This window comes from Entelurus aequoreus, linkage group LG23 (genome assembly GCF_033978785.1).
Source record: "Entelurus aequoreus isolate RoL-2023_Sb linkage group LG23, RoL_Eaeq_v1.1, whole genome shotgun sequence".
Lineage (NCBI taxonomy): Eukaryota > Metazoa > Chordata > Actinopteri > Syngnathiformes > Syngnathidae > Entelurus > Entelurus aequoreus.
The window spans coordinates 9,007,359-9,020,250 of NC_084753.1; the positions used below are offsets into that span (position 1 = coordinate 9,007,359).

Here is a 12,892-nt window from a genome sequence, read left to right on the forward strand (position 1 = left end):
GTCATGATGGTGGTACTTAATGAATACTTAGTACTACTACACTACTGTATTTAATGAATACTTAGGTCTACTACACTACTGTATTTAATGTTGTCATGATGGTGGTACTTTATGAATACTTAGGTCTACTACACTACTGTATTTAATGTTGTCATTATGGTGGTACTTAATGAATACTTAGTACTACTACACTACTGTATTTAATGAATACTTAGGTCTACTGCACTACTGTATTTAATGTTGTCATGATGGTGGTACTTAATGACTACTTAGGTCTACTACACTACTGTATTTAATGTTGTCATTATGGTGGCACTTAATGAATACTTAGGTCTACTACACTACTGTATTTAATGTTGACATTATGGTGGTACTTAATGAATACTTAGGTCTACTACACTACTGCATTTTAATGTTGTCATTATGGTGGTACTTAATGAATACTTAGTACTACTACACTACTGTATTTAATGAATGCTTAGGTCTACTACACTACTGTATTTAATGTTGTCATTATGGTGGTACTTAATGAATACTTAGTACTACTACACTACTGTATTTAATGAATGCTTAGGTCTACTACACTACTGTATTTAATGTCATGGTGGTACTTAATGAATGCTTAGGTCTACTACACTACTGTATTTAATGTTGTCATTATGGTGGTACTTAATGAATACTTAGGTCTACTACACTACTGTATTTAATGTTGTTATTATGGTGGTACTTAATGAATACTTAGGTCTACTACACTACTGTATTTAATGTTGTTATTATGGTGGTACTTAATGAATACTTAGGTCTACTACACTACTGTATTTAATGTTGTCATGATGGTGGTACTTAATGACTACTTAGGTCTACTACACTACTGTATTTAATGAATGCTTAGGTCTACTACACTACTGTATTTAATGTCATGGTGGTACTTAATGAATACTTAGGTCTACTACACTACTGTATTTAATGTTGTCATTATGGTGGTACTTAATAAATACTTAGGTCTACTACACTACTGTATTTAATGTTGTCATTATGGTGGTACTTAATGAATACTTAGGTCTACTACACTACTGTATTTAAAGTTGACATCATGGTGGTACTTAATGAATACTTAGGTCTACTACACTACTGTATTTAATGTCATCATGGTGGTACTTAATGAATACTTAGGTCTACTACACTACTGTATTTAATGTTGTCATTATGGTGGTACTTAATGAATACTTAGGTCTACTACACTACTGTATTTAATGTTGACATTATGGTGGTACTTAATGAATACTTAGGTCTACTACACTACTGTATTTAATGTTGACATTATGGTGGTACTTAATGAATACTTAGGTCTACTACACTACTGTATTTAATGTCATCATGGTGGTACTTAATGAATACTTAGGTCTACTACACTACTGTATTTAATGTTGTCATGATGGTGGTACTTAATAAATACTTAGGTCTACTACACTACTGTATTTAATATTGTCATTATGGTGGTACTTAATGAATACTTAGTACTATTACACTACTGTATTTAATGAATACTTAGGTCTACTACACTACTGTATTTAATGTTGTCATGATGGTGGTACTTAATGACTACTTAGGTCTACTACACTACTGTATTTTAATGTCATTATGGTGGTACTTATTAAATACTTCTACTGTATTTAATGTTGACATTATGGTGGTACTTAATGAATACTTAGGTCTACTACACTACTGTATATAATGTTGTCATGATGGTGGTACTTAATGAATACTTAGGTCTACTACACTACTGCATTTTAATGTTGTCATTATGGTGGTACTTAATGAATACTTAGGTCTACTACACTACTGTATTTAATGTTGTCATTATGGTGGTACTTAATGAATACTTAGGTCTACTACACTACTGTATTTAATGTTGTCATTATGGTGGTACTTAATGAATACTTAGGTCTACTACACTACTGTATTTAATGTTGTCATTATGGTGGTACTTAATGAATACTTAGGTCTACTACACTACTGTATTTAATGTTGTCATTATGGTGGTACTTAATGAATACTTAGGTCTACTACACTACTGTATTTAATGTTGACATTATGGTGGTACTTAATGAATACTTAGGTCTACTACACTACTGCATTTTAATGTCATTATGGTGGTACTTAATGAATACTTAGGTCTACTACACTACTGTAGTTAATGTTGTCATTATGGTGGTACTTAATGAATACTTAGGTCTACTACACTACTGTATTTAATGTTGTCATTATGGTGGTACTTAATGAATACTTAGGTCTACTACACTACTGTATTTAATGTTGTCATGATGGTGGTACTTAATGAATACTTAGGTCTACTACACTACTGTATTTAATGTTGACATTATGGTGGTACTTAATGAATACTTAGGTCTAGTACACTACTGCATTTTAATGTTGTCATTATGGTGGTACTTAATGAATACTTAGGTCTACTACACTACTGTATTTAATGGTGTCATTATGGTGGTACTTAATGAATACTTAGGTCTACTACACTACTGTATATTAATGTCATTATGGTGGTACTTATTAAATACTTAGGTCTACTACACTACTTTATTTAATGTTGTCATCATGGTGGTACTTAATGAATACTTAGGTCTACTACACTACTGTATTTAATGTTGTCATTATGGTGGTACTTAATGGATACTTAGGTCTACTACACTACTGTATTTAATGTTGTCATTATGGTGGTACTTAATGAATACTTAGGTCTACTACACTACTGTATTTAATGTTGTCATTATGGTGGTACTTAATGAATACTTAGGTCTACTACACTACTGTATTTAATGTCATCATGGTGGTACTTAATGAATACTTAGGTCTACTACACTACTTTATTTAATGTTGTCATTATGGTGGTACTTAATGAATACTTAGGTCTACTACACTACTGTATTTAATGTTGTCATTATGGTGGTACTTAATGAATACTTAGGTCTACTACACTACTCTATTTAATGTTGTCATTATGGTGGTACTTAATGAATACTTAGGTCTACTAAACTACTGTATTTAATGTTGTCATTATGGTGGTACTTAATGAATACTTAGGTCTACTACACTACTGTATTTAATGTTGTCATGATGGTGGTACTTAATGACTACTTAGGTCTACTACACTACTGTATTTAATGAATGCTTAGGTCTACTACACTACTGTATTTAATGTCATGGTGGTACTTAATGAATACTTAGGTCTACTACACTACTGTATTTAATGTTGTCATTATGGTGGTACTTAATGAATACTTAGGTCTACTACACTACTGTATTTAATGTCATCATGGTGGTACTTAATGAATACTTAGGTCTACTACACTACTGTATTTAATGTCATCATGGTGGTACTTAATGAATACTTAGGTCTACTACACTACTGCATTTTAATGTTGTCATTATGGTGGTACTTAATGAATACTTAGGTCTACTACACTACTGTATTTAATGTTGACATTATGGTGGTACTTAATGAATACTTAGGTCTACTACACTACTGTATTTAATGTTGTCATGATGGTGGTACTTAATGAATACTTAGGTCTACTACACTACTGTATTTAGTGTTGTCATTATGGTGGTACTTAATGAATACTTAGGTCTACTACACTACTGTATTTAATGTTGTCATTATGGTGGTACTTAATGAATACTTAGTACTATTACACTACTTTATTTAATGAATACTTAGGTCTACTACACTACTGTATTTAATGTTGTCATGATGGTGGTACTTAATGAATACTTAGGTCTACTACACTACTGTATTTAATGTTGTCTTTATGGTGGTACTTAATGAATACTTAGGTCTACTACACTACTGTATTTAATGTTGTCATCATGGTGGCACTTAATGAATACTTAGGTCTACTACACTACTGTATTTAATGTTGTCATTATGGTGGCACTTAATGAATACTTAGGTCTACTACACTACTGTATTTAATGTTGACATTATGGTGGTACTTAATGAATACTTAGGTCTACTACACTACTGCATTTTAATGTTGTCATTATGGTGGTACTTAATGAATACTTAGGTCTATTACACTACTGTATTTAATGTCATCATGGTGGTACTTAATGAATACTTAGGTCTACTACACTACTGTATTTAATGTCATCATGGTGGTACTTAATTAATACTTAGGTCTACTGCACTACTGCAATTTAATGTCATTATGGTAGTACTTAATGGATACTTAGGTCTACTACACTACTGTATTTAATGTTGTCATTATGGTGGTACTTAATGAATACTTAGGTCTACTACACTACTGTATTTAATGTTGTCATTATGGTGGTACTTAATGAATACTTAGGTCTTATACACTACTGCAATTTAATGTCATTATGGTAGTACTTAATGGATACTTAGGTCTACTACACTACTGTATTTAATGTTGTCATTATGGTGGTACTTAATGAATACTTAGGTCTACTACACTACTGTATTTAATGTTGTCATTATGGTGGTACTTAATGAATACTTAGGTCTACTACACTACTGTATTTAATGTTGTCATTATGGTGGTACTTAATGAATACTTAGGTCTACTACACTACTGTATTTAATGTTGTCATTATGGTGGTACTTAATGAATACTTAGTACTACTACACTACTGTATTTAATGAATACTTAGGTCTACTACACTACTGTATTTAATGTTGTCATTATGGTGGTACTTAATGAATACTTAGGTCTACTACACTACTGTATTTAATGTTGTCATTATGGTGGTACTTAATGAATACTTAGGTCTACTACACTACTGTATTTAATGTCATCATGGTGGTACTTAATGAATACTTAGGTCTACTACACTACTTTATTTAATGTTGTCATTATGGTGGTACTTAATGAATACTTAGGTCTACTAAACTACTGTATTTAATGTTGTCATTATGGTGGTACTTAATGAATACTTAGGTCTACTACACTACTGTATTTAATGTTGTCATGGTGGTACTTAATGAATACTTAGGTCTACTACACTACTGTATTTAATGTTGTCATTATGGTGGTACTTAATGAATACTTAGGTCTACTACACTACTGTATTTAATGTCATCATGGTGGTACTTAATGAATACTTAGGTCTACTACACTACTGTATTTAATGTCATCATGGTGATACTTAATGAATACTTAGGTCTACTACACTACTGTATTTAATGTCATCATGGTGATACTTAATGAATACTTAGGTCTACTACACTACTGTATTTAATGTTGTCATTATGGTGGTACTTAATGAATACTTAGGTCTACTACACTACTGTATTTAATGTTGTCATTATGGTGGTACTTAATGAATACTTAGGTCTACTACACTACTGTATTTAATGTCATCATGGTGATACTTAATGAATACTTAGGTCTACTACACTACTGTATTTAATGTTGTCATTATGGTGGTACTTAATGAATACTTAGGTCTACTACACTACTGTATTTAATGTTGTCATTATGGTGGTACTTAATGAATACTTAGGTCTACTACACTACTGTATTTAATGTCATCATGGTGGTACTTAATGAATACTTAGGTCTACTACACTACTGTATTTAATGTTATTATGGTGGTACTTAATGAACACTTAGGTCTACTACACTACTTTATTTAATGTCATCATGGTGGTACTTAATGAATACTTAAGTCTACTACACTACTGTATTTAATGTTGTCATTATGGTGGTACTTAATGAATACTTAGGTCTACTACACTACTGTATTTAATGTCATCATGGTGATACTTAATGAATACTTAGGTCTACTACACTACTGTATTTAATGTTGACATTATGGTGGTACTTAATGAATACTTAGGTCTACTACACTACTGTATTTAATGTCATCATGGTGGTACTTAATGAATACTTAGGTCTACTACACTACTGTATTTAATGTTATTATGGTGGTACTTAATGAACACTTAGGTCTACTACACTACTGTATTTAATGTCATCATGGTGGTACTTAATGAATACTTAAGTCTACTACACTACTGTATTTAATGTTGTCATTATGGTGGTACTTAATGAATACTTAGGTCTACTACACTACTGTATTTAATGTTGTCATTATGGTGGTACTTAATGAATACTTAGGTCTACTACACTACTGTATTTAATGTTGTCATTATGGTGGTACTTAATGAATACTTAGGTCTACTACACTACTGTATTTAATGTTGACATTATGGTGGTACTTAATGAATACTTAGGTCTACTACACTACTGTATTTAATGTCATCATGGTGGTACTTAATGAATACTTAGGTCTACTACACTACTGTATTTAATGTTATTATGGTGGTACTTAATGAACACTTAGGTCTACTACACTACTGTATTTAATGTCATCATGGTGGTACTTAATGAATACTTAAGTCTACTACACTACTGTATTTAATGTTGTCATTATGGTGGTACTTAATGAATACTTAGGTCTACTACACTACTGTATTTAATGTTGTCATTATGGTGGTACTTAATGAATACTTAGGTCTACTACACTACTGTATTTAATGTTGTCATTATGGTGGTACTTAATGAATACTTAGGTCTACTACACTACTGTATTTAATGTTGACATTATGGTGGTACTTAATGAATACTTAGGTCTACTACACTACTGTATTTAATGTCATCATGGTGGTACTTAATGAATACTTAGGTCTACTACACTACTGTATTTAATGTTTTTATGGTGGTACTTAATGAACACTTAGGTCTACTACACTACTGTATTTAATGTCATCATGGTGGTACTTAATGAATACTTAAGTCTACTAAACTACTGTATTTAATGTTGTCATTATGGTGGTACTTAATGAATACTTAGGTCTACTACACTACTGTATTTAATGTCATCATGGTGATACTTAATGAATACTTAGGTCTACTACACTACTGTATTTAATGTTGTCATTATGGTGGTACTTAATGAATACTTAGGTCTACTACACTACTGTATTTAATGTTGTCATTATGGTGGTACTTAATGAATACTTAGGTCTACTACACTACTGTATTTAATGTCATCATGGTGGTACTTAATGAATACTTAGGTCTACTACACTACTGTATTTAATGTTGACATTATGGTGGTACTTAATGAATACTTAGGTCTACTACACTACTGTATTTAATGTTATTATGGTGGTACTTAATGAACACTTAGGTCTACTACACTACTGTATTTAATGTCATCATGGTGGTACTTAATGAATACTTAAGTCTACTACACTACTGTATTTAATGTTGTCATTATGGTGGTACTTAATGAATACTTAGGTCTACTACACTACTGTATTTAATGTTGTCATTATGGTGGTACTTAATGAATACTTAGGTCTACTACACTACTGTATTTAATGTTGTCATTATGGTGGTACTTAATGAATACTTGGGTCTACTACACTACTGTATTTAATGTTGTCATTATGGTGGTACTTAATGAATACTTAGGTCTACTACACTACTGTATTTAATGTTGACATTATGGTGGTACTTAATGAATACTTAGGTCTACTACACTACTGTATTTAATGTCATCATGGTGGTACTTAATGAATACTTAGGTCTACTACACTACTGTATTTAATGTTTTTATGGTGGTACTTAATGAATACTTAAGTCTACTACACTACTGTATTTAATGTTGTCATTATGGTGGTACTTAATGAATACTTAGGTCTACTACACTACTGTATTTAATGTTGTCATTATGGTGGTACTTAATGAATACTTAGGTCTACTACACTACTGTATTTAATGTTGTCATTATGGTGGTACTTAATGAATACTTGGGTCTACTACACTACTGTATTTAATGTTGACATTATGGTGGTACTTAATGAATACTTAGGTCTACTACACTACTGTATTTAATGTTGTCATGATGGTGGTACTTAATGAATACTTAGGTCTACTACACTACTGTATTTAATGTCATCATGGTGGTACTTAATGAATACTTAGGTCTACTACACTACTGTATTTAATGTCATCATGGTGGTACTTAATGAATACTTAAGTCTACTACACTACTGTATTTAATGTTGTCATTATGGTGGTACTTAATGAATACTTAGGTCTACTACACTACTGTATTTAATGTCATCATGGTGATACTTAATGAATACTTAGGTCTACTACACTACTGTATTTAATGTTGTCATTATGGTGGTACTTAATGAATACTTAGGTCTACTACACTACTGTATTTAATGTTGTCATTATGGTGGTACTTAATGAATACTTAGGTCTACTACACTACTGTATTTAATGTCATCATGGTGGTACTTAATGAATACTTAGGTCTACTACACTACTGTATTTAATGTTGACATTATGGTGGTACTTAATGAATACTTAGGTCTACTACACTACTGTATTTAATGTTATTATGGTGGTACTTAATTAACACTTAGGTCTACTACACTATGTTCTTCTATTTACAAACCCTCGTTTGCATTTAAGTCATAACTATAGAACAATAGTCCTAATATAGTTAAAATGTTTATAATTACTCCTCTCTGAGCTGCCACCTTACCGTGGTAGAGGAGTTTGCGTGTCCTAATGATCCTAGGAGCTATGTTGTCCGGGGGCTTGCATGCCCCCTGGTAGGGTCTCCCAACACAAACAGGTCCTAGGTGAGGGATCAGACAAACAGCAGCTCAAAGACTTCTATGGGAATGAAACAACAAGGATTCAGATTTCCCTCGCCCGGACGCGGGTCACCGAGGCCCCCTTCTGGAGCCAGGCCCGGAGTTGGGGAACGATGGCAAGCGCCTGTCCCCATGGGGCCCGGCCGGGCACAGCCCGAAGAGGCAACGTGGGTCCCCCCTCCAATGGGCTCACCACTCATGGGAGGGGCCATTGAGGTCGGGTGCGGGTTGTGAGCTGGGCGGCAGCCGAAGGCAGGGCACTTGGTGGTCCGACCCTCGGCTACATAAGCTAGCTCTTGGGACGTGGAACGTCACCTCGCTGGGGAGGAAGGAGCCTGAGCTTGTGCGCGAGGTAGAGAAGTTCCGGCTGGATATAGTCGGACTCACCTCGACGCACAGCAAGGGCTCTGGAACCAGTTCTCTCGAGAGGGGCTGGACTCTCTTCCACACTGGCGTTGAAAGCAGTGAGAGGCGACGAGCTGGGGTAGCAATTGTTGTTGCCCCCCGGCTCAAAGCCTGCACGTTGGAGTTCAACCCGGTGGACGAGAGGGTAGCCTCCCTCCGCCTTCGGGTGGGGGGACGGGTCCTGATTGTTGTTTGTGCTTACGCACCAAACAGCAGTTCAGAGTACCCACCCTTTTTGGATTCACTCGAGGGAGTACTTGAGAGTGCTCCCCCGGGTGATTCCCTTGTCCTACTGGGGGACTTCAACGCTCATGTTGGCAATGACATTGAAACCTGCAGAGGTGTGATTGGGAAGAATGGCCGCCCGGATCTGAACCCGAGTATTTTTGTTATTGGACTTTAGTGCTCGTCACAGATTGTCCATAACAAACACCGTGTTCAAGCATAAGGGAGTCCATATGTGCACTTGGCACCAGGACACCCTAGGCCGCAGTTCCATGATCGACTTTGTAGTTGTGTCATCGGATTTGCGGCCTCATGTTTTGGACACTCGGGTGAAGAGAGGGGCGGAGCTTTCTACCGATCACCACCTGGTGGTGAGTTGGCTGCGATGGTGGGGGAGGATGCTGGACAGACCTGGCAGGCCCAAACGCATTGTGAGGGTCTGCTGGGAACGTCTGGCAGAGTCTCCTGTCAGAGAGAGTTTCAATTCCCACCTCCGGAAGAACTTTGAACATGTCACGAGGGAGGTGCTGGACATTGAGTCCGAGTGGACCATGTTCCGCACCTCTATTGTCGAGGCGGCTGATTGGAGCTGTGGCCGCAAGGTAGTTGGTGCCTGTCGTGGCGGTAATCCTAGAACCCGTTGATGGACACCGGCGGTGAGGGATGCCGTCAAACTGAAGAAGGAGTCCTATCGGGTTCTTTTGGCTCATAGGACTCCCGAGGCAGCGGACAGGTACCGACAGGCCAAGCGGTGTGCGGCTTCAGCGGTCGCGGAGGCAAAAACTCGGACATGGGAGGAGTTCGGCGAGGCCATGGGAAACGACTTCCGGACGGCTTTGAAGCGATTCTGGACCACCATCTGGCGCCTCAGGAAGGGGAAGCAGTGCACTGTCAACACCGTGTATGGTGCGGATGGGGCGGTATAGCTCGGTTGGTAGAGCAGCCGTGCCAGCAACTTGAGGGTTGCAGGTTCGAGCCCCGCTTCCGCCATCCTAGTCACTGCCGTTGTGTCCTTGGGCAAGACACTTTACCCACCTGCTCTCAGTGCCACCCACACTGGTTTAAATATAACTTAGATATTGGGTTTCTCAATGTAAAGCGCTTTGAGTCACTTGAGAAAAAGCGCTATATAAATGTAATTCACTTCACTTCACTTCACTTCTGCTGACCTCGACTGCGGATGTTGTGGATCGGTGGAGCGAATACTTCGAAGACCTCCTCAATCCCACCGATACGTCTTCCTATGAGGAAGCAGTGCCTGGGGAATCTGTGGTGGGCTCTCCTATTTCTGGGGATGAGGTAGTTAAAAAGCTCCTCGGTTCCTTAAGGCTCTGGATGCTGTGGGGCTGTCTTGGTTGACAATACTCTGCAGCATCGCGTGGACATCGGGGGCGGTACCTCTGGATTGGCAGACCGGGGTGGTGGTTCCTCTCTTTAAGAAGGGGAACCGGAGGATGTGTTCCAACTATCGTGGGATCACACTCCTCAGCCTTCCCGGTAAGGTCTATTCGGGTGTACTGGAGAGGAGGCTACGCTGGATAGTCGAACCTCGAATTCAGGAGGAACAGTGTGGTTTTCATCCTGGTCGTGGAACTGTGGACCAGCTCTATACTCTCGGCAGGGTCCTTGAGGGTGCATGGGAGTTTGCCCAACCAGTCTACATGTGCTTTGTAGACTTAGAGAAGGCATTGGACCGTGTCCCTCGGGAGGTCCTGTGAAGAGTGCTCAGAGAGTATGGGGTTTCGGACTGTCTGAGTGTGGCTGTCCGCTCCCTGTACGATCAGTGTCAGAGCTTGGTCCGCATTGCCGGCAGTAAGTCGGACAGGTTTCCAGTGAGGGTTGGACTCCGCCAAGGCTGCCCTTTGTCACCCATTCTGTTCATAACTTTTATGGACAGAATTTCTAGGCGCAGTCAAAGCGTTTAGAGGATCTGGTTTGGTGGCTGCAGGATTAGGTCTCTGCTTTTTGCAGATGATGTGGTCCTGATGGCTTCATCTGGCCAGGATCTTCAGCTCTCACTGGATCGGTTCGCAGCAGAGTGTGAAGCGACTGGGATGAGAATCAGCACGTCCAAGTCCGAGTCCATGGTTCTCGCCCGGAAAAGGGTGGAGTGCCATCTCCGGGTTGGGGAGGAGACCCCGCCCCAAGTGGAGGAGTACCTAGGAGTCTTGTTCACGAGTGAGGGAAAAGTAGATGGTGAGATCGACAGGCGGATCGGTGCGGCGTCTTCAGTAATGCGGACGCTGTATCGGTCCGTTGTGGTGAAGAAGGAGCTGAGCCGGAAGGCAAAGCTCTCAATTTACCGGTCGATCTACGTTCCCATCCTCACCTATGGTCATGAGCTTTGGGTCATGACCGAAAGGACAAGATCACGGGTGCAAGCGGCCCAAATGAGTTTCCTCCGCCGGGTGGTGGGTCTCTCCCTTAGATATAGGGTGAGAAGCTCTGTCATCCGGGAGGAGCTCAAAGTAAAGCCACTGCTCCTCCACATCGAGAGGAGCCAGATGAGGTGGTTCGGGCATCTGGTCAGGATGCCACCCGAACGCCTCCCTCGGGAGGTGTTTAGGGCACGTCCAACCGGTAGGAGGCCACGGGGAAGACCCAGGACACGTTGGGAAGACTGTCTCCCGGCTGGCCTGGGAACGCCTCGGGATCCCCCGGGAGGAGCTGGACCAAGTAGCTGGGGAGAGGAAAGTCTGGGCTTCCCTGCTTAGGCTGCTGCCCCCGCGACCCGACCTCAGATAAGCGGAAGAAGATGGATGGAAGGATGTTTATAATTGCTTTATGAAGAGAACCACGGTCTGGCCAGTTCAGAACAAGAATTAATTAATGCAAAATAATACATTAAAATGTAACAATCTATTATTGCTGACATTTAAAGCCAATTTTCATATTAAAGTTGGTGAGAGTGCTTTACAAAATAGCTAAGTAATTAATAAGTGATTTAAAATAGTATACTATTTAATGTTTGGAAATATAAGATTTATTTTATAGCTGGAAATCTGTCGATGCATCTAAAACAACTTTTGATTCATAATTTCATATTTTGCTGGCTGACCACGTCTTCCTGTCCTCCACTTTTTCGGGCCTGCCCGCCACAGCGCAAGCGCGAAGATGTGACCACGTGACACAACCAGGAAGTGTTGCGGAGGCGAGACCGCGACAAATCTCGTCGTTCTCTCGCCGCAGCGGGAGGACTCCGGCCGCGGCCCACGCGTGGGCTGGGTCCGTCCGGGGGCCCAGGCGTGGGCTGGGTCCGTGGAAGGATGCAGCCGCCGAAGTTGGACACGGCTGCTATTTCGCTTGTCTCGTAACGAACAGCTGTGGTCGGCGCATACGTTAAACGTCACACATCGCCATGGTTGTAGTTTTTTTCAAATATTTTTTAATAACAGGCTGTTAAAATAAGGTCGATATATACAGTTACAAGACATAAATATAACACTAAATGGTTAAATCAATAAGTCACTTCAAGTTTATTTTCAAACGTAAGCCTGCACATTTGCTCATGAACGGCCACTGTCTTTATGTACCACAATA

General features: G+C 38.8%; 1 protein-coding gene across 4 annotated transcripts in view; it reads left to right on the forward strand.

Annotated features, from left to right (window-relative positions):
* The first annotated feature begins 12,058 nt into the window (after positions 1–12,058).
* Positions 12,059–12,892, forward strand: part of adck1 (aarF domain containing kinase 1) — a 59,196-nt gene continuing 58,362 nt past the window's right edge. For 2 of the 4 annotated variants that reach the window (XR_009824144.1, XR_009824145.1), the window contains exon 1: positions 12,258–12,840. The gene's annotated coding sequence lies outside the window, so the exon portion shown is untranslated. Of the gene's footprint in view, positions 12,841–12,892 lie in introns of all 4 variants that reach the window. The other 2 variants (XR_009824146.1, XM_062033846.1) reach the window with 2 other exon arrangements.